The 18539-nt window shown below is 40.2% G+C and overlaps 1 protein-coding gene across 2 annotated transcripts in view; it reads right to left on the bottom strand.

Annotated features, from left to right (window-relative positions):
• LRRC4C (leucine rich repeat containing 4C) overlaps window positions 1-18539 on the bottom strand; it is a 162916-nt gene that overhangs the window by 141739 nt on the left and 2638 nt on the right. The gene's annotated exons all lie outside the window — the stretch shown is intronic.

The raw sequence follows: 18539 nt of genomic DNA, 5'->3' as shown, positions 1-18539 counted from the left end.
TATATTATATATAACATATATACATATTTATATATAATTATAAAAATCTATTAATTAAAGATAAACTAATTAGTTAATTCCTTGAATTATACTCATCCAATCATATTTTAAAACAATGTGTAAAAAAAAGTGTGTTGTTTTGAAACCCAAAGTAGTATCTTAAAACACAAATGTATAAAATGAATTTAGTAGTTCTATTTGACATAGTAATTAATAACACTATGATACTGAACTTTGCAAAAAAAAGTTTACTGAAATTCAAATTGCATTATGATCAGGGGGATTAAATCTTGCTTTAAACAAATTCCAAGTTTTTAGTGTTCACTACATTTATTTTCTTTCACTACATTTATTTTCTTTCAACACTGATTCAATATCTAGTATGTATCAAGGAGATACACAAAGAAGAATAAGACAGCCTCCTTAAGTAGAAAACGCTCAGGATGCTATGGAGGAAGTATTTCATAAACATGCAGTTACAATGATGGGATAAGTGCCATCCATGGTAGAGTTGTGTACAAGGTGCTGGGCAAGATCAGCAGAGGCAGCTACCAATGCCACAAGTGAGATAAGGTCGATTTAAGCCCACGATCAGTGCACACAATTTAATAAAAGGAACAAATAAAATGAACTGTCTTAAGGCAGTCACACTTAGTTCAGGATTCTTAACAGAGGCGCAAGGTACAGAAGGTATGGAAAATCAGAGAACATACATTTCCTAAGTGTTTCTTTTAATCCAATTACTTTAGACAAGTAACCCGACTGCTTGGATGGGCTCCAAGAAAAGCCTCGTTTACAACGGATGCTACTCTATTACAAACCACATTCCACTCTATTTTATCATAAAACATATTTTACCAGCTAGATACTAGAGATTTGGAAAAACCTCGACGAATCCCTATAATAGAAATGGGGAAAATGTCAAGAAAAAAGGTAAGTACGATTCTTTGACAAATGGCCACCCTTCCTGTCATTCACCTGTGGTTATTATATACAAAGCAAAGAAGAATGAAACAGGAGGTGATTGCTGGAAACAAAAATGAAAATAGATTTTAAGTCAATACCTCCCTGAAAACCAGTGGATGGCTCTGATGCAGGGGGTGGAACCCTATTAAAGCTTCCTATGCAAGTTCTTTCTGATGGAAATGAGGCGAGGATTTCCACCCCGGTGGGGAGTCTACTTTCCTCATGGGCTTGGGGCCACGTGGTCAGTAGCCACCTGGGCATCTGACGTAGAATAGAGGTCAGTGAAAGCTCAGAAGGCATCCAAAGGGAATTCACCAGGTATATCAAAAGGAGAACTGGAGTAGCAGCCAGTGAGCAGGGCAGGCAGAAGAAGAAAAAGCAACAATTGTTTCTATCACCACAAAGAATGGAATTCCTGCCCATCCGCCCTTCGGTCACTTGGCTGTTCCCCAGATGCGTGTATACTTCTGAGAAACAGCAAGATAGCTATCTAGTGTGGGAAGTCAAAGGGGATTTCAGGGGGAGGGAAAGATTCCCGTCAAGCCTCTGGCCACATCCAGGGCTTCCCTTTTAATGAATTAATATAAACATCAAACCAAGTGCTGAATCAATGAATTCACCTACTTAATTTTGTAGTTAATTAGTGGAAGCAAGTCTGAAATGAAGAGCTTACCCTGGGGAATAGATACACACACACACACACACACACACACACACACCTCTGATGTTGGGGGACTTGGCTAGACACAGATAGAAGAGGAAAGAAATATATTTGACAAGCGTGAAGAAGAAGGAAAAAAAAGCCAGAAGAGGGCAAGACGTGCAGAGAGGAAATAAGCCATCAGGAATATCTGAGAAGGGGAACAAGGAAAATGCATTTCCATTCTCTCTGGCAAATGTAGTCCTGTAGCCTGCAAATAGTTTTGTGAAATGTCTTAGACTTCAGAAAGAGAGAGCTAAAAGGAACACTGCAGAGCATCTAAATCAAAACCCCTCATTTTACAGATACAAAAGGCTTAGAGAGGGAAGGTAAGCTGCATCGAGTCCCATGGCCTCCTGCAGCAGCATCAGTACTAGCCGTACCTTTGACCATTGTCGTCAGCAGTGGGAAAGAGCCCTTCACAAAATGCTATGGTGACATGGGCTCACATTTTCTGTTTTACCCACAAACACCAGGACAAGGTTTTTCCCAGGACTCTAGTGTTCGTATCTTACTGAAGTGTCCTAGCCTACTGAATCGTTGGGAGTTAATGACAGACATGGAGGTCATGTGTCATAAACATAGGAGAATACACAAAACACTTATCTTGCCAAGTAACGCCATTAGGAGAAAAAAATTTTAAACAACATATATATCATATTTTTATTTAAAAAAAAAAAGGACATTTCAACCCTAACGAAATGACACAGGAGCAAAGATAAATGTCAGCTTTTTGAATCATACAAGTTTACTTTCGTAAGTAACTCCACCGCATTTTGCTTCTTTCCCCCATTTGTTTTGCAAACCTCCTCGTGACACCTTCCCATTTTGTGGATTAGCTTCAGGAACCAATGCTGCAAATTTTAATAATATGCAAACCCAGGCAGGAGATTCAAAACATTTGAAGTTACAACTTCATTATGCTCTTATAACTGTCATAGAACAGGAAGTTGGAAAAGGAAACATCTTGTACACATGAACATGCCCCTTGGGAAATCCATCTGTCATGTCAACTATGGAAAAACAGAAGCGAGGTAGCCCTCCAAAGAAGACAAGGATGCCTTTGCCCATAGAAGCATATTGCTTTGACTGGAGAGCTCCACATCCCTGCTAAGCAAACAACCACAGGAAACCTAGAGCTCTGAATTTCCCGCTGTCTGAATATCAAGTCCCTTAAGGGATCCTACAGGAAACTCTGCCAAACAGAGCTCTCCTTATTGCGAAGATGACATACCGTGAGGTGGGTGCTCCTAATAGAGCAGGTTGCCTAGCCCCAAGTAGCGTCTATGAGGCCATCTATTAGGAAAAATAATGAGAAACTGATGCAAAAGAAAGCAATGTTTTTTGTCTTTTAAGATCAGCAGTTGGAAGCTTACAAAGTAAGATTTTTTTTTTTTAAGATTTTATTTATTTATTTGATAGATATCACAAGTAGGCAGAGAGGCAGGTAGAGAGAGAGGAGGGGGGAAGCAGGCTCCCTGCTGAGCAGAGAGCCCGATGTGGGGCTTGATCCCAGGACCCTGAGATCATGACCTGAGCCGAAGGCAGAGGCTTAACTCACTGAGCCACCCAGGCACCCCACGAAGCAAGTTTTTTCCCTTATGAAGGTGAATTGAGTATATCTCCTCCTATGTAAGGACACAGCGGTGCAGGTCAAGGGGCTGACCTCGGGCTGCCTTTCCTCCAGGTGGGGAAACAATTAATAGGCACGCAGACCAATCGCTCGTACAAAGCGGTAGGTAGGAAACGGAAACAATATGGTGTAGCTAAGAAATACATACTGAAATGGAGAGAAGAGCTGAGAGAGAGAGAGGCCGTCTGAAGCCGTGCCAGGTTTCAGGGTCTGGCATTTATCTCAGAAGTGAGGGTTTGCTAGGAGGAGAACAGCAATGCCTCTGGAAGATAAATCACAGGTGATAAAGGTGCACGGGGAGGAGAAGAGCCCATCAGGGCACGATTATAGTTATCTGGGCCTGAGAAGTGCTAAAAGCCCGAGTTACGGTTGGAAATGGGCATATCTCAGAGACAACAAGAAGCAAGTACCACTCTGTCTCGCCAGCCCCAAGGGACAGGAAGCAGTTGTTCAAATATCATCAAATAGTGAAACGCACCAAGCCTCTTCTGTTTGTTTTTAAAAAGTATTAGATTTGGGGACAGGAAGCCACAACTGATATTAAAGTCACTTCACATTCTTTAAACAGCGGATACTGGGTCAAATATATAGGCAAGAAGAAGAATCATTCTCAGATGTCAAAGCGCGCCCCACAGCCACAACCTATTGCCCTGTATGCCGTTCTTCCCCTCCTGTCCTGAATCATGGAGAAAGAAGCCCCTCTCCCATCCCCCACCTGGTGTCAGCTGGGAATTCAGAACGTGAAGATAAACTGGTGGGGATTATGTGCATGTGTGTTTGTGTGTGTCCATACGTGCTCACATGTGCACATAGTGAGCGTGTGATTGTGTCTGTGAATCCTACAACTGCAGTGTGTGTGTCTGCTTGCTGCGCCGCTGTAGTGTCTGTCTCATAAGCCAAAGAAAGTGTGATACAGTGAAGAGTAAGGAAACTAGTTCGGGGCACTCGCTCCTAACTGGCCCAATGCCTGGATAAGCTAAGGACAGCAATCTTGTTTAGTAGCGTCTTGGGACAGGCAGCAGAAGCAGTGTCCTGGAGCTATCTCGCCTTCAGCGTCTCCCACATACCATGCTGGGCTGAGAGAGTCAAGAGTCTTAGGGACTCTGGAGGAAAGGGCCCTATCTTCCCTTTGTACATATGGAGGAGGAAGTCTTCTGATGGTTACAGATGAGACAAGAAATAGGTGGCATAGCCACACACAGCTAGTATACGACTCGTGGTATCATCCTATCTTCGGGACCAACGCCCGCCAACTGCTAATGTCTCTTGAGGTATTTAAAGTTCCAAGACCGGGAAGCCTGGGTGGCTCAGTTGGTTAAGCAGCTGCCTTCGGCTCAGGTTATGATCCCAGCGTCCTGGGGTCGAGTCCCACATTGGGCTCCTTGCTCAGCGGGGAGCCTGCTTCTCCCTCTGCCTCTGCCTGCCATTCTGTCTTGCTCGCTCTCTCCCCCTCTCTCTCTCTGATAAATAAAATCTTTAAAAAATAAATAAATAAAATAAAAAATAAAGTTCCAGGACAACTGCGGTGCCGTGTGGTTGACCTCAGGTGATCTCAAATTGTTGGTATATTTAAAACAAATGGCGCAGAAAAATCCAGAGTCGCAGCCTGACAACTGCCTTCAATCAAACTAGAGGCTGAAAAAACACCACAACAGATTGACAAATCTGAGAACGCAGGTAAAAATGTTTAAAAAAGCAAGTGAGGTTAAAGGAAGGAGTTGCAGGCTTTGGTATTTTGATTGCTTTAAAGTTAAAGAAGCCGAGTTTAAGTGGTGTTTTGTTGCTGTTGTTTAAATGAAGTAGTCTCAAATGAGAGGCAGCCTAGCAAAACAGGAAAAACACAGGGCTGACCAGAATTTCAAAGCAAAGCTGTCATTTATTAGCTCTGTGACATGGGTGTGTCAACTGAGCCTATCCAAACTCCTTTTGACGCATGTCTAAAACAAACAAACAAACATACAAAAACCAAAAAAAAAAAAAAAATCACTTATTTACTTACGGAGCCCATGTCTTACAAAGGTGAAGCATTTGAAACAGTGCGAATACGTAGCAATTGGCCAATAAATTTCACCTTTATCGGCATTTTTACATTGTTATAATTAACATCACTATTATTGTGGTTTTTGTTAAGGACACAATGAAATAAAATATGAAAAATAACGCACCACAATTTCTACCATATAAAAGGTTGTCACTAACCTGGTATCTTCTTCACTGTTGTAAATTTCTAGGCACAGTCTACTCTACCAGCCTTTTGCTCTCCCAACAGCTCTTATGAGAAACGTTTGGACTTGCTTGGCATTCAGAGCACGCCACTATGTGAGTAGGAATAAAGTATCCATAGTGTGTACAATGTAGTGCACACAGCAGTAAGAGTACAAAAGAGATAGTTCCCAGTCCTTGAACTTGGTGAGCCATCATGCACTTTGAATAGATGATATTAACAAATATTTGTATCCAGAGCCCAGATAAGCATTTTTTCCACCTTGCCTATTAAGAAGCAAAGGACATTGTGCCATATTACCTGGATTACTATCTCTGGGTAGGCAGAATGAAGAGTTCAGGGATGGACTATGTCACTCCTGAGATATTTTCAGTGACAAATTAGATGACATCAAAGCTGGATAGAAGCACAGCCTTGGCTGGTGCAGGTGACCAAGATCATGGGTGTTTGAGGAAGTTTAAAGAACTTTTACCAGGGGCGCCTGGGTGGCTCAGTGCGTTAAGCCGCTGCCTTCGGCTCAGGTCATGATCTCAGGGTCCTGGGATCAAGTCCCACATCGGGTTCTCTGCTCAGCAGGGAGCCTGCTTCCTCCTCTCTCTCTCTGCCTGCCTCTCTGCCTACTTGTGATCTCTCTCTGTCAAATAAATAAATAAAATCTTAAAAAAAAAAAAAAGAACTTTTGCCAATGAATTGTTATTGCCTGAAGGGGGTTCTTTTATTTTTGCTTTTGTTTCTGCATTTCCAGGGAAGAATGGAAACTCCCATTCAAACACAAGAACCTGTTCCTCCTAACTCATGAAAGGAGTAAAGCAAAAATCTCATGAAGGCAGATAAAGTTGTTCCTCTGAAAGATTGATAGCTACAGCCAGATGATTTTCCGGAAGAACAAAACTACTGTAATACCTATATACAAAGTAGCATCACAGGAAAGTATGACCAAAATTAACCCTCGTGGCAGATTACAATGTGAAATATAACAACTCATCCTTCCCAGTCTCCACCTTTGGACCTATGGTATTTATCTGTGATCATCTCTCTAGCACCTCATTTCTCTTGTCTCTTGATAGCTTCTGGATTCCATTTGCATATGCAGTTGATGGTCAGCTCCATTCCCTTGAAGCCAGTATAGGTCAATGAGTGGGCACATAACCTAAGCTACTCCAGTCAGCTTAGAGCTCAGGATGTCTCAAGGGAATTGTGCAACCAATGCAAAACAATAGCCCAAGGGTGAAAATGGCCTATGGAAGAAAGCTAAACTATGAGAATTACAGAGACAATAGATCAGGAGTCCCTAAGACATTGTTAGTATCTGAATCAAACCATACCTGAATTTTATGCACTGCAGGACTTGTCAGTTGTTTATGCCAATAAATACTCTTATTTTTGCTTAACATAGCTAGTATTATTTCTTCTTATTTCTAATCTAAGGCATAATTGACACAAAGCCCAAGAGATCAATTCCATAAAAACAAATAAAAATTCCTAATATGGATAGATGAAAATCATCTATCCAGAATGAATGCAACAAAGATTTATTTCAATCATTCTGTCTATTCTGCTTTCCAAACTGAGTCATACCCAAAATATCAGCTACTATACCATTTCGAATTCAGAAACTCATCTTCAAAAACTACTTTTCCTTTCTCCTTAAACAATCTGCCCTTAATTATTTTTTAATATTGTCTGCCTGAGGCATGTGCCTTATGACTATTTCATAATATTGTTATATGAAAATAACTCTCACATATTGTTATATGAAAATAACAAAATGTGAGAGTTTGTTGAATGTTTTTCATTGCAAACATTCTGCTTCAAGTTCGACATACATTATTTCAAGTATAATTCACAAGTCAGTACTGTATTCATTCCCATGTTGCAGATGAGAAAGCTGAGGTTCAAAAGAGTGAGTAAATTACCAAAAGTCACAGGCCTAAGAAGTGAGAGGGCACAATCTGATTTGGCTTCCACATTTATGCTTCTGTATCAACCACCTTAGAGAGTCATCAGTTGTTCTCGATACGGGATATGCAGAGTGCCTGGCACTTAGCATTCGACATATGGCAGTTCTGAGGACTACGGATGGGGCTATGGTTTGGGAGATAAAATTTGATTCTAAAATCTCCAGTTGGGAAAAGAGAAGCAAAAAGTACCTCTGTATGCAGTAACACAAAGGGCTCCAATAACTTATTTCGCTTTGAACTCCCCATCTCCTGTTTCAGGTGGGTATGGGGGTGTATTTGCAGGAAAGCCTATCCAACAGCTTTCATGTCAGCCCTGGAGAAAAGGGAGGGAACTTCTGGGTGCCGGTCAGCACCGCTGCCTCCAACCCATCCGTGATGCTCAAATCCTTCATATTCCCTCTCTGCAGACACCTAGGGGATGTGTTGCGCCTCGTCCCCGGCCAGACGGAAAGGCCCAGAGGCGACTTACAATGAACAGTAGACAGAGAGGGATGGGACTGGAGCCTTTAATACAGACAGAGCCTCTGTCCCTTCTTGGCTGCAGCAGACACCAGCAGGGATGGACCTGAAGCGATGGCGCTGTGCCGGCAAAGCACTTTGGCACATGCCGGGATATGAAAGGCTCTAATGAGACCCATTTCACAATTCACTGGCCACGTGCATGAAGCAGGCAAGGATTTCTTCCTCCCATCCCTGCAAAAAATCCTATGGCCCAGGTCTGCATGCAACAGGGACCCCCACCCCCCAGGAAACGAGATCTCTCATCTCACCGTTCCCCTGACTTCCCTTTCTTTGGCAGTAAAATAAGCCAAAGGGGAGGCGTTAGCCTGGCTTTAAAGAGACAGGAGGCATTTTCCAACTGCAGATCTCTCCTGGGGTCTACAGGAACCTTCCAGAGACCTGCAATGCATGCTAATCCTTCCACTGGTTAAGAGAGTGGGCTCCTTCATAGTAAAGTCATTGTTCTTTCTAATTGTCAGAGACTGCCGCTCTGCACTTGCCTGGAGCGATCCAATTAACATATCACCACAACACCAACCATTATAATATGTTCTATGTCCTACCAACAGGGAAAGCCCCAACCCTGCTTCCATCCACAGCTTCCATCTAATTAGGTCTTTAATGCGTAAACAGACGGAGGAAAACAGAAACCTGGTTAGAAGGCTGTATGTCTGACTCCCTTTCAGCCCAAAAGCGACCTCGTGGCCTTGGAATATTTTTGCTGTTAATGCAGAACAGTTGAGAAAGTGAGAACAAAAGAAAGGACAGAGGGAGGAGGGAAAGGTGGAGGAGATGAGGACCAAGGATGGAGGAGACAGGGGAGGGAGAAAGGGAGAAGTTCCGAGGAAGAGAGGAAAGCCTGTTTGCTGCTTTGAGGAATTGAAAAACATGTAACTTCTGCTGGAAACTATTGCCATGGCAACGTTCAAACAATACAGAGAAAGCCTTCATAGTTCCATTCTACACCACTGTGTAGATGTTAACTCTTTTAGGGTGGCTTCTGACTTTCTGCCTTTTCAGTAAGAAGAAAGCAGAGTTCCCTGGCTTAGTCCCCATAATGCACTTGAATCCACTCATGCACACCCATGCTCTAGTCCCGGACTGGGTGAGTCTCTCTAGAGATCAGCTAACTAAACTATCAGCATTCCCTCCGCTCAGATCAGAACAGCCAGGTTCAGAGTCATCTCAATCCACGTCTTCATCTCCCTCTCCCTTCCCCGACCTCCCCACCTCCTTCTCACCAGTTGTAGAATCGGTACAACCGGAGCTCTGGCTCAGAGGCAGCTGTAAACCATTCCGTTGTAAATCCTTTGATTTCAAACTATTCATGTCTACGTTCTCAAATGCCCGCTCCTTTTTTAACCACCATCTCATACTTAGTTACTGAAGTTCTCACCATCAAGTCATTGGTTCAAGAAAATCTTCTATTGTCCTGAGAATAGTACTACATTTCTTAGATTCAAAAATCAAAAACAAAAACAAAAACAAACAAAAAACACAAAAAAAACATATAAAGGGATCAGCTGCATCAACAACAGCTGATCACAAATCACAAATTAAAACATCACAAATCAATCGACTTGTTCTAAGGCAGGACCACATTACAATAACAGATGATTTTAATAATTAGAGGATAGTATTAGTTATAAGAAAAAGATCTTACTGTTTTTCCACCTGTGAAACCCATCCCCCATCCCAGATAGCCACCTTAGCCACAAATAAGGACATGTAACTGAGTGGCTAAATTCTACCACTTTCCAGACAGTGACTTGGCCAAAATTGATTGGATAAAACAAACAGACCCCTCCAAGAAAAGTATTGTCTCAGCAGTTTATGATTTGGCAAAAACAGAGGCCAAAAGCAGCATTTGCTCCTCTTCAGAAACCTTTCCCTGCACACCGCCCCATTACCCCCGCCCATCCCGATCACCACATACACCAGAACCTGAAGCTTTATCCCAAAGGGTGTAGTTAATAGAGAATATTGCTTTGGAAATTCTGCGACCAGAATTGAGAGGATTCAAAGCGATAGACAGATTTAAAAAGCCCTGTGAAGCACTATGATTAATGTTGTCTTATTTACTCTTATTAGAGATCAATGATAGAAATCTCTAAATGGGAGGAGGGGGGCATCTAAGACTAGAAGAAAAACTGAAAAAAAAAAAAAACTTCACAAAAATCAAAAAACAAACAGAAAAGAACAAAGGTACTGGAAATGTTCTAACTGGACATCTTCAAGACATTTATTAATATTCAAAGATTAAAGAATAAGTGTCTTACCATTTAACATTTACCATTAAAAAAAAATGAATCCAGGGTTTTTGCTGTTTCTTATGAAAGAAAGGAGGCAGTGTCCTTCTAAAGCATGATGCCAGAGCATCTCCTGAGAAGAACCAGGTTCCATAAAATCAGCTGTTCACATGTTGTAAAAAGTGACTATAGATCACCAAAATTTTAAAACCATGAATTTTTACTAACGAGACCATCTTTTTTACTCCTCCACTGCATGAGTCCATATTTGGGCAATATTCAAAATTCGAAAGCATAGTCTCTTTCCAATAGCCATTCATGAGTAAAAAGGCCCACGTCATAGAACTCTGTAGCTTGTGCGGTGTCTGACATCAAGGAGCGCCTTCCTTTTTGTAAATAATACTCTTTGTGAACAACGCCATCCATAAGACTGCATGGCAAAACCTGCAGTGAGCTTACAATTAGATCCTAAAATTCATGCTAAAACATAATTATAGAACTATTTTCAAAACTGGTATCCTCCAAGACAGCTATTACCAATATTTCAAAAAGCTGATTCAAAATCATGCTTGTACTCATATGATTGCGTAGGGTAATTAAAACCCCTTTTCTTTTGGCTCAGTTTATATCAGGTCATGGCAAAAATGTTTATGGGGGTTATTTACAGAGTGGTGACTGGCAAGTAGATGTTTCAATTAGGAAAAATGGAGAAACAAATTGCAATGTATTTCTTCGTCAAAGTAGTTATGAAACACTGGGTCCCTAAAAATGAAAATAATAATAATGATAAAATAATAAAAATAATAAAATAAAAAACAATAAGTAAACAAATATTTTTCACCATAGCTTAATGGTGGAAATACTGAAAAATAATGGCTTTCCACCATTCACCAAATGAAAGGAAACTTCACTCTAAAGATGTGTTAGATCAGTCCACTCATTTATTGGCTCTACCAAACTGAGAACTTCTAAGGGATACCTTAGTTAGGTATGGGATATGGGAAGTTAAGTTGAGGTGTACATAAAAAAAAAAAAAAAAAAAGTCACCATCTAGCAGGTTTTAGCCAAGTAAATAGTTGTTATAACAGTGATAAAAGCTATTCAGGTGCATGAGCGGATCAGTTGGTTGAGCATCTGCCTTCAGCTCAGGTCGTAATCCTGGAGTCCTTGGATGGGGCCCCACATGGGGCTCCCTGCTCAGTGGGGAATCTGCTTCTCCCTCTGCCCCTCACCCCACTTGTGCTCTCTCTCTCTCTCTCTCTAATAAATAAATAAATAAAATCTTGAGAAAAATCTGCTATTACAGGTCTATGAACAAAATGCTGATGTAAAGAGGAGAGGGGGGAACTCAGTGGGTCTAGGAAAGCTGGGAAAGATTTTTCCAGAGGAAGTAACTTGCTCTGAGACTTAAAGTATAAGTATATCCTAGAAACATGGATTAGGTCTCACAGAGTTTGAGCCAAAAGTAGCCTAGGGTATCTCCAAAGGAATAACGTATTCAGTGTGGCAGGTGGACAAGAGAGGCATAGATAGGCTGGCCAGACTGTATTATCAGGAGTAGAATTTTTATTTTATTCTATAAATGTATTTATAGACTCTAGAAGGGGATGTTCGACTTTATTTCTTAGGCTAATCCTTTTAAAGAAAGAATGAATAATGGACTACACTGGAGAAAAGTTGGCATCATTGGAAGACATCGAGGAGAGAAACAGTGGAAGCTGGGCTGAGGGACAGAAGAGCTGAGTTTAAGACAGGGTCGATTGATGAATAATTTGGTGAGTCACTGGATATGAGGGAAGTGAAAGAGATATTGATACCATTTGAAACTGAAAATACATAGACTTCTGGAGTCTTACGGTTGGCGTATCAGTTACAGTTGGCGTAGTAAGTTTCTAAGGTCCACAGGAGACCAGATAAGGGAGTAGAAGCTTGCTGACAATGGGGATTCACGAGCCACAAGGTGGTTGAGACCAAGGAGTTCAGTGTCATCTCTCAAAATAAGTCCAGCTGGCATGTCTTAAGAATGCAGAGAGATGGAGAGTAGAATAAATTCAAAGAGGGAAGCCCTCAACATTTAAAGAGACAACAGGAGGACTGAAGAAGAATGAACTGAAATTAATAAAGGAAAGGACAGTGAGCAGCACCTTCATGCTCTGGAAGGGTTTTGGAAAGCCAGAAGTGGTATTGGTATCCAGCGCTGCAGCCAGATTAATCGTGATGAAAACTGAGATCAGGCATTAGGTGCCCACCATTAGGAGTGCCTCTGGTTCGTATGATACTGTAACTAAAGACCAAACACTATTAGCGTTGACCTCATTTCTTATACAAGTTTGAATTTCCAGATGATCTCACAGCATTTTGTAAAGCTTTTCTGCTAGTATGTTGGGTGAATTAGCGCAGTTTCCCCCAAGTGATTCTCAGTTGTCCCTTTCTCACTTAGGGGCACACTTGGATATAACTGAAGATTGAAAAAAGATATGCAATGTCTATGTGACCTAAGGGTAGCCATCGCATTCTCAATTACAATATTCAGACTGAGTATTAGGCTAGATGATGGTGAGCTGGAGAGTGTATTTGTTACCAAGTGAACAAGTTTGAATTTACTGATTCTCATCTCAGGTTCTAAAGTCAGAAGAAATGTATCTTATACTTCCAGCTCCACCTCTTAGTTGCTACATCACCCCGGACCAATTATTTAGGCTCTTTGTGTTTCAGTTCCGTAGGCGAGAATTGAGCAGAAAAATACATAATTCTGACATAGTGTGCGGTGCATATCAAATGCTCAATAAATAAATGATAGTTACTATTGCTATTAGGAAATTATACTCATAACTTCCATTAAGTGTTAAAAGCTTCCATAAGCATAAAAATCTGCCATCAGCTTATGCCAAGGTTGAAATAAGTTAATTAATCTTACACAAGCTTTTCATCATTTTAGTCTTCATTATAAATATGATTGACACTGGAAAACATTATCAAAAATAATACTGCCAACTTTGATAGTAAAGTTGGCAAAAAAAATTCATTTACATATTCAGTATAAATATAAAGCAAAACACTCATAGTGCTTTCAGTTAAATGTTCCCATTTCTGTGAAAAATAACCAAGAATTTTAATGAAAAGAAAGTGAGCTAGCATTTATTGTCACTGATCATGTGCCAAACATGTAAACATCTCAATGCTCCCAAAATAACTGCATAAGAAATTATTTCCATTTTTATAGTCAAGGAAACGAAGACATTGCTACTAAGGATCCACAGCTAATAGGTGTGAAACAAAGTTGGAATGCAATGTTTGTCTATTTCAGATCGCTTTATATTTTCCCTACAAACACTCGATATTTCCTTCCCCTTTTGACCCTGCATATCTGCCACAGTAAGAGTGATTCTGCTTTCTTCCCAAAATACTATACTCCACGTTTTAAAAATTAGTATCCTGAGATCAGGGATTAATATTTTCAGTTTCTAGAAATCCTGAAACTCTAGGTAGTCAATTATGATCAGAATCCTAAAATCTTAGCTTGAAGGCATCTTAGTTTTTAACCTTTATTTAGTAGAGGAGAATATGAGAGAGGTAAAATGACTTATACAGATTGTTACAGTGGGTTACTGGTAACATTAAGAGTAGGAAAAATATTTGTATCACTTAACTTTCAGATCTCAGCTTTTGCAACATAAGGAAGCCACTCAGTAGGTGCTTAACACACTTAGTACAGGCATTGGTATTTTTTATTGACCCTCTACAGATTCCTGAAAGCCACATTTCTTGCACGTATGTGTTCCTGCATGAAGAAACAAATATGCAGATATATGTGCATTTGAGTTTTTTGGAGGGGGTGTCTCAAACTAAATTCAATTAGTCATTCAAAGAGTATTTACTGCATGCACACTACTTGTCAGACACTTTCTGAGATGCTGAGAACATGCCAGAGAACAAATAAAATCCTTGCCATCAGAGAATGTTATAAGCACACTGTCTCATCCACAAGATCTGCCCAACCAAATTTCAACTGTCAAATTCACAGTTCTTCAGAGAAATCATTTTGAAGAAAAGTAAGACGCAAGAGACTCTTGATCCCCTTGGAGAGTCTTCCAAGACACTATTTATATAAATCATTAATTTTTTATATTTGTATTATAAAGTAATCTAAAGAAAGTTTATACGGACACGGGATATTTTCCACAATTCACAAAGCATGTTTCAATATTTCCCGAGGGAATAGCATTCACTAAAGCACATCCAAATATGTCTTAAAAGTGTAGGATCTTACAAAAACATAAATGGGCCAAAAAAGGAGGGAAGGAGAGCAAGAGGGAGAGCAAGAGAGAAACCAAGAAACAGACTCTTAACTATAGAGAACAAATTGATGGTTACCACAGGGGAGTTGGAGTAGGGGGATAGGTGAAATAGGTGATCCAGATTAAGGAGGGCCCTAGTCATCTAGTCATGATGAGCACCTGGTGATTAAAAACTAAAAAAAAAAAAAAAAAAAAAAAAAAAAAAGGGATAGGATCTTACCAAAAATGATTGTACCTATTTGTGCTACTCAAACCTTATTAATGCATTTCTCCTTTTTCAAATGTATACCAACAATTTAGATAACTGTCTCCTTAAATCAGCTTATTTTTTATTTGCAAATTATGCATTACTTAAACTAAAATCATACATACTCAATTTAAATGTGCATTTATTGAATGCCTACTGTGCATAACATATGCAATCTGATTTCAACCTCAGCTTTATGTGGGTGCTATCACCCCTATTTTACAGATGAGCAAACACACTCAGAGAGGTTAAATGGTGCATGTAACACACGTGACCCACTGGAAAGCTGAATATTCATATTCACTTATGATGCCAGAGTCCAAGTTTACCAAATTTCTTAGTCACCTTTAAGGAGCACACAAAAAAGTAAAATTTATGAAATGGCAAGAATGTCCATAGATAATTTCCATCTCTTCTTAAGATCAGTGAAAATGATTAGCTTTAGGATGCGTTTCCAGAATATGAACACAGATTTCAAATTGTTTCCCTTATTGAAAAGCCACAGTATAAAATTCCAAAGGGCAATTCCTCAGTCTGACTGTCTTGTTATCATCCACCGATATGATATCAAGAATAACAATAATTAAAACAGTAGGGCTCTTTTTCCCTCCAAGGGAGAATAGGTCTCCGGAAACATCCTGAGGAAACGGACAGAACACAGGGCTGCTGTTGTAGACAATGAAATTACGAGCAATGACCATGACTGGCTGCCTCAGAAAATGACTGCAAGTTGGTGTTGGAAGATGAGCACACGCAAACTATAAGACAAGTAGGTCTACATGAAATCTTGATTTCATACATTCTATCGGGCCTTTATCTTATCACAAAAGAGGTTTAACAAACATAGGATTCCTTATATCCGGAAAGTCTCTGCACCCAAATTGTGGACTTGGGGGCCTTAATATTTGTAACAGAACTTCACACTATCTAAATTATATAATTGCCTAGAAATCTGTCTCTATTTTGAGCAAGACACTGTAAAATACAGCTAAAATTATACATTTAATATATAAGAGCTATCATATGCAACTTTTCGACCAAAAGTACACACAACAGCATTATTTTTCCCTAAAATCTCTCTCAAGTGTTATTTTTGCTGAAATTTATGTTTCTATGCTTTAAGGAGAAATTCTTGATTTTTCAGCTTCTGTCTGGAAGCAGTATTTCATATCTAAAATGATATGTTGCAGCCGATGTGTCCTGATAAGACATCAAAAGAAGAAAGTGGTGATTCCTGTGAGGTCAGATGCACATTTCCTGGTTCTCCAGTGTAGCCACTGGAATTGGTAAAGTGGCTCAGCCAGCCAGTATTAATTCCCAGGAAGTTAATCCAAATTAATCCAAGAACAACCATAACAAACAGCCCTCATTAGAGAGCCTATTATACCTAGGGCTTTGCATAACATTACTTTTTAATTCACAAAACCATTCAAATTTGTTGATATTATCATTCCCATTATACAGATGATAAGATTGAGGGTCAGAGAAATTAAAGTTATTGCCCAAAGGGCACAGCGATTACATCAGAGTGGGAAGGTAGTTGAAAAGGTAACTTCAAAATTTGGAAAACTCACCAGGTTTCTAGGCCTAAGGCCCTCTGCAGAATCCCAGTCTATAACTACCTATTCACAAATGTCACTCAATAAGCACCAACCTTGGCCCTGAAATAAGCTGCAATGAGGTAACTTTCTAGGTCTTGCATGGTCAAAATATGTTCATCAGTCCATGAGCAAGTTGCTTGACATACCAGGCCAACCCCGAATGCCAAACAAAAGGAGATAAACCCCGAGCTGGGCAATGCGTCTCTAACTGTAGTGCTGGGGAAGTGATTCACCAGCATGAAAAATGATGCCATCCTTAGAAGCTCCATCATCTCTAGATCTGAAGAACATGCTTAAGTGGAGGTGAGTGGGAGGACACACTTCAGCCCACAACTTGAAACATATCTCTACCCTCTTGCTCTCTTTCCTTCTCTCTCCATCCCCCACTCCCTCCCCTTCTTCCCTCTCTTTCTCCGAAAAGTTTGCATGTGTGTGCAAGTGTGGAGGGTGCCCTGAACCCAGACGAGCTGACCATGTTTAGAAGAGCAATGAACTTGGAGGTCTAACTGGAGTAGATATGAAGACATTTTCCGTTCAAAAAGAACCAAAAAAAAAAAAAAAAAAAAAGAGAGAGAGAAAGAAAGAAAAGAAAAGGAAGAGCAAGGGATCTGCATGGATTAACAGAAGCCAAGCTGACAGCAAGGCTGGGGGAGTTTCCCATGTGATGTCCAGAGCTGAGCAGCAAAAACGAAGTACTTTTTTCCTTTTTTGTCACTGTGCTAAGTTGCAACATAACAGGAACTTGAGATAACTTGAGTGAATCTATGATCGCCAAGCTGTGACTTAACTGTGGTCATTTAAAGCCAAAATAAAAAAAGCAAACAAACTAACAACCTGCCAGGAATTCTAAGATATGCAGAAGCCTACAAGGAGCTCAGGGGAGGGAAAAAAAAAAAAAATTCCTGCACGATTGTTTTCATAGGTTGATAAATGTATTGTCTGATCTGTGTCCCAACAGGAAACATGTGCCCAGAAAAATAAATTAAAGAAGTGCTCAGCTGTAGGCTAGTTTAGTTAAGGAGTAATGAAAAGGATAAGAATAGATGATGCGAGCATAAGAACAGACTCAGAGGCTTTTAGCAAGGGTGTTTCTGGTTTCTATTATCACCTCTCTAATATAAATCTAACTCCATGGTTCTTAATGACTCTCCAGGGACCACCGCTCACCAGATTAAATGTGCCCAACACCAAGGAGGAACCCAGGAGATTTCGGCCTCTTATCTCCTTTGAGATATACCAGACTTGGGGATTTAAAAAAAAAAAATTAGTAGTATTAAAACTAGGGTTATCTGAGCTCTGCTATTAAAAAAAAAAAAAAAAAATTCTAAGGATATGAATATTGGAGAATGGCTACTCTTGAGGTCCAGAGTGGTGGGAGTTTATTTCAAGCTCTCAGGACAGTTTCCTTCCTCGAGCCTTCTAGATAAAAATGGCATATGTGGGGACAGAAGTAGTCACACTATGTAGTGTTGATTCTTGTCCAGCTTGGATCCCAAACTGACTTTTGTCTGCTGTTTAAAGGCTTGTGGGAGTTACTGTCTCCTAAGTTTTGGCCATTAACCAGAGTTATAGCTTCTCTAGGCCTCAGTTTCCTTTTTTTTTTTTTTTTTTTTTTTTTTTTTTTTTTTTATTGGCATGAGATCTCTGAGGAGTCTTCTGGCTCTAAAGTTATATGGGTCTATGATTCTGATAAAAGGCCCCAGAGAAGAATGGAGAAGGATGAGGAGGAAGAGTTTTGCTAAAAGAAAAAAAAAAAAGAGAGAGAGAGAGAGAGAAAAGAAAAGAGAAAAAAAGCCAGCTCCATGACCCTGGAAGCTATAGGGGAGGAAGGAGATGGAAAGAGAAGCTACAGACCCCCAGGCTTTCTAAGCATTTTCAATCCTCTCTTATTTTTCTTTATTGGCTTCTGTCTCCCAAGACAAAGCTGTCACATGAGAAGCAATGGAGCTCAACACACAGACCTTTTCTAAGTTACAACAAGACACTCGATTTCTGCTTTTTTTCTCAAGAGCCCTGTCTTGGGGATGTTGGGAAGATTTCTGGCAAAACCCAAGTCAACTGCCCAAGCTGCCTTCTATCTCTGGGCAGCCTTTCTGTTATCCAAAGAAGTGGTTAGTTTGAAAGGGGTGGGGTTAAAAAGAGGTGGGTCCTCCTTTCCA

Source organism: Mustela putorius, unplaced genomic scaffold, assembly GCF_011764305.1.
Source record: "Mustela putorius furo isolate JIRA1106 unplaced genomic scaffold, ASM1176430v1.1 tig00003859_pilon_pilon_pilon, whole genome shotgun sequence".
In the NCBI taxonomy this organism is placed as follows: Eukaryota; Metazoa; Chordata; class Mammalia; order Carnivora; family Mustelidae; genus Mustela; species Mustela putorius.
Note: the sequence above shows the minus strand (reverse complement) of the source record. Positions and strands in the feature narration are given on the sequence as shown.